Source organism: Sturnira hondurensis, unplaced genomic scaffold, assembly GCF_014824575.4.
Source record: "Sturnira hondurensis isolate 20B ecotype Veracruz unplaced genomic scaffold, ASM1482457v3 Scaffold0001304, whole genome shotgun sequence".
Lineage (NCBI taxonomy): Eukaryota > Metazoa > Chordata > Mammalia > Chiroptera > Phyllostomidae > Sturnira > Sturnira hondurensis.
This window is the reverse complement of record NW_028073935.1, coordinates 8,399,792-8,404,772: the sequence shown is the minus strand read 5'-3', so window position 1 is coordinate 8,404,772 and position 4,981 is coordinate 8,399,792.

Below are 4,981 nucleotides of genomic sequence, written 5' to 3'. Positions count from 1 at the left end.
CCAGTGTAGACTGTTTTGATTACTATGGCCTTGTAATATAGTTTGATATCAAGTGTGGTGATCCTTCCTACTTTCTGCTTTCTCAAAATTGCTGCAGCTATTTGGGGTCATTTATGGTTCTATATAAACTTTTCAAATATTTGTTCTATGTCTGTGAAATATGTCATTGGTACTTTAATAGGTATTGCATTAAATCTATAAATTGCTTTGGATACTATGGACATTTTGATGATGTTAATTCTTCCAATCCACGAACACTGTGTATGCTTCCATTTATTTGTCTTCCTTAATTTCTTTCTTCAATGTTGTGCAGTTTTTTGAGTACAGGTCTTTTACCTCCTTTGTTAGGTTTATTCCTAGGTACTTATTTTTCTTGTTGCTATATTAATAAGATGGGGTTTTTTCCGATTTCTGTTTCTGTTATTTTGTTGTAGGTGTGCAAAAATGCCATCAATTTTGAATATTGACATAGTATCCTGCTACTTTGCCAAATTCACATATTAAGTCAAGTAGTTATTTTAGTGGAGTCTTTAGGGTTTTCTATGTACATTATGATTGTTATCTACAAAAAGTGACAGTTTTACCTCCTTCTTTCCAATTTGAATGGCTTTTATTTCTTTCTTTTTCTTGTCTGATCACTGTAGCTAGGACTTGCAATACTATGTTGAATACAAGTGGTGAAAGCAGACATTCTTGTCTTGTTTCTGATCTTAGTGGGAAAGATTTTAGTTTTTGCCAATTGAGTATGATGTTGGCTGTAGATTTCTCACATATGGCCTTTGTTATGTTGAGGTATGCTCCCTCTACTCCCACTTTACTGAGTATTTTTATCATAAATGTGTGCTGTTCCTTATCAAGTGCTTTTTCTGCATTTATTGATATAATCATGTGATTTTTGTCTTTCCTTTTTTATGTCATGTGTTATGTTTATGGATTTGTGAATATTATACTATCTTTGCAACCCTGGGATGAATCCCATTGTTTATGGTGTATGATCTTTTTATTTTTTATTCTATTTCTGATCTGGACTGCTAGTATTTTGTTGATGATTTTAGCATCTATTTTCACCAGATATATTGACTGTAGTTTTCTTTCTTTATTTGGCCTTTACCTGTTTTTGGAATTAAAATGACACTGGCCTCATAAACAGAGTTTTGGAATTAAAATGATACTGGCCTCATAAACAGAGTTCTTGATTTTTTGGAATAGTTTGAGAAGGAGAGGAGTTAGATTTTCCTTAAATGGTAAAATTTACCTGTGAAGCCATCCAGTCCAGGGATTTTGTGTACCAGGAGTTTTTTGATTGCTGCTTCAATTTCACTCATTGATTTCAGTCTGTTTAGGCTTTCCATTTCTTCTTGATTCAGTTTTGTCAGACTGTATATTTCTAGAAAGATTTCATTTTGCCCAGGGTGTTAAATTTCCTGGCATATAGTTGTTCATAGTAATCTCTTTTTTATATAAAGATTTTATTTACTTATTTTTAGACCAAGGGGAAGGGAGAGAGAAAGTGAGGGAAGGAAACATCAATGTGTGATTGCCTCTCACATGCCTTCTATTTGGGACCTTGCCCCAAACCCAGGCACATGCCCTGACTGGGAATCAAATCAGCAACTCTTTGCTTTGCAGGCTTGTGCACAATCCACTGAGCCACACCAGCCAGAGCTAATTGTTCACAGTAATATCTTGCAATCTTTTGTATTTTGGTTGTACCAATTGTAATTTCTCCTCTTTCATTTCTGATTTTTTTCAGTCCTCTCTATCTCTGTTTTTCAATTGGTCTTTTTAAAGGCTTGTCAATTTTGTTTACCTTTGCAAAGAACCCGCTCCTGGACTTATTGACCCTTTGAATTGTTCTTTTACTCTCTGTGTCATTTAATTGTGCCCTGATCTTGATTGTTTCCTTCCTTCTACTCATACTGGGTATTATTTTCTGTGGCTTTTCTAGTTCTTTTAGATGTAGGGTTAGGTTATTTATTTGAGATTTTTCTATCTTCTTTAGGTATGGCTGTATTGCTATGAACTTCCCTCTCAGTCCTGTCTTCCTGGTGTCCTATATGTTTTGGATTGTTGTACATTCATTTTTGTTTGTTTTTAGATACTTTTTGAATTATTCCATGATCACTTTGTTAACCTATTCATTATTTAATGGTTGTTACTCAATCTTAATGTATTTGAGTATTTTTGAGTATTTTCCTTATGGTTGGTTTCTAGTTTCAATCCACTGAGGTCTGAGCACATGTTTGATGTGATTCAATTTTCTTGAATTCGTTGAGGCTTGTCTTGTGTCCTTCACGTGGTCTACTTTTAAAAGTGTTCTATGTGTGTTTGAAAAGAATGTATATTTTGCTTCTTTAGGGTGAAATTTTCTATATATATCTATTAAGTCCACTTGGTCTAGGGTGTTGTTCAATGTCACAATATCTTCGTTTAGTTTTTATTTGGAAGATCTATCCATCGTTGACAGTGGGGTGTAAAAATCTCCTATAATGACTGTTTTGTCGATGATATCTTTCTTGAAGTCTTCTAAGATTTTCTTTATATATTTAGGTGCCCTATGTTGGGTGAATATAAGTTTACAAAGCTTATATCCTCATATTGGAGCATTCTTTTCAGTAGTATGTAGTGATCTTCTTTGTCCCTTTTCATGGCTTTTATAGACTTTTAAACTCTGTATTGTCTGATATAAGTATTGCTACCCCAGCTTTCTTACCATGTCTGTTTGCTTGGAATATTAGTTTGCATCTCTTCACTTTCAACATGTGTACATCTTTTGTTCTGAAGTGGGTCTCTTGCAGGCAGTGTATGCTGGTCATTATTTCTTAACCATGTATGTACTCTATGTGTTTTCATTGGAGTATTTAATCAATTTTGGTTTAAGGTTATTAGAATACAGTACTTAATCATTGCCATTTTTTCTGGCCTGTTTTTCTCTCTATCTGCCTCTGTCTCCCTCTTTCTCTCCCTCTCTAGATCTCTTTCTGCTTTTATTTACAGTAATCCTTTTGGTATCCCTTCTAATGCTGGCTTGTTGAAGATATACTTTTAGCATTCTTTTGTCTGGGAAGCTCTTTATTTTTGCCTTCTATTTTTAGTGAGAGCCTTGATGGGTAAAGTACTCTTGGTTGTAGGTCCTTGCTTTTCATTACCTGAAAAATTTCATGCCAATTCCATCTGGTTTGTAGTTTTCTGTTTATAAATCAGCTGATAGCCTGATAGTCTTCTTGGAATGTCCTTATATGTTACCAGCTGTTTCTCCCTTGCTGCCTTTAAGATTCTCTCTTTGTCTTTAAAATTTGCCATTTTAATTATAATGGGTTTTAGAATAAGCTTCGATGAGTTCATCTTGATTGGGACCTTTTTGGCTTCCTGAACTTATATGACTTTTTCCCTCACCAAGTTAGGGAACTTTTCTGTCATTATTTTTTCAAACATGTTTTCTATCACTTGCTTCTTTCTGCCCCTTCTGTTGTTCCTATGATGCAGGTGTTGTTACATTTCATGTTGTCCCAAAGCTCCCTTTACCTACCCTCTTTCTTTTTTGGTCTTTTTTTGTTTTGTTACTTTGCCTGGATATTTTTTGCTAAGTCATTTTTCAGCTTGCTGATTTAGTCCACAGCTTCATCTGGCCTTCTTTTAATTCCTTGTAGTGTACTTCTCACTTCAGATACTATGTTCTTCATTTTTTCCTGGTTCATGTTCATAACTTCTATTTCTTTTTTCATGCTACTGTAGTTCCCACTCAGTTCCTTGTAGTTGTCACTGAGTTGCTTGAGCATCCTTATAACCATTTTTTTTTAATTCCATATCTGATAGGTTGTTTGCCTCAATTTCACTTAGCTCTTTTTTGGGAGATTCCTCTATAGCTTTCAATTGGAGGCTCCGTCTTTGTCTCCACATGCATGTGACTCTGTTTGTTTCTTTATCTCAAGTTGCTCTTCTTGCCTGCTTGTCTTTGTGGGGTGGACTTCGGTAGTAGGAGTTCTGTTAGACTCAGTGGTGAAGTCTCTCTAATCTCCAGATCTGGATGTTCTAGTGTTGCTCTTTATTCAGTTTGTGCGGGCTGTCTTGTTGTACTTTTTCTTTGATAATTGGTAGCTCATTTGTTGTTGGGTTCTCCCCTCCAGCCAGCTAACTGTGAGTGAAAACTCCCACCATGTCTTGTATATTGCTGTACAGGTACTGTTTAACAATGCAATATTACCAGAAAACCAAGCCCATTCCAAGAAAAAACCCTTCGACATTGGTAATATCAAAAGCAATTGAAAAAAAAAAAACAAGAGAAAATGGCGGCGGAGTAGGACGGAGCGACTGCAGTTCTCCTACACTTGGGGGAAAATCCTGGCAGATTTACAGAAGAACAGCACAATCAATTCCCCAACCAACAATTCCCCAGCATTTATGAAAATAAGAGACCAGAGATAGTGACGAACCAGACAGCTAGAGGTCCTTGGGGTCTCAGGGACGCAAGTAAGGATGGAGGCGGCCAGACCGGCGGCAGCCATTAGCCGGCGCGTAAAGACCTCAGAGCCGCGGCTGCCCCAGCGGTTGGAGCCCAGAGGCTTCATTCCGTCTGTGCCCAGCGACAAAGGCGTCTGCCACGGAGAACTCATCGGGAGCCCAGCAACCCTGAGAAAAGTCAAGGGCAGCGGCAGCGGTGGCAGCGGCGGCAGGACGGAAGCAATTGGCCGGCACATAAAGACCTTGGAGCCTTGGCTGCCTCAGCAGTCGGGGCCCAGAGGCTTCCCCCTGTGCCCAGCGAAAGGGGCGTCTGCCACAGAGGACTCAGCGGGAGTCCAGCAACTGTGACTAAAGACAAAAGTGGCAGTGGCAGGACCGGCTGCCCTGGGCCAGCCCAAAACGCCTAAGAGCCCCCGCTGCCGCTGTGTTAGGGATGTAGAGGCTTCCGTCTGTGGCCAGTGCCACGGAGGACTCATAGGGAGCCCAGCACCCAGTGGAGGATTGGGCCGGCTGCGGGGTC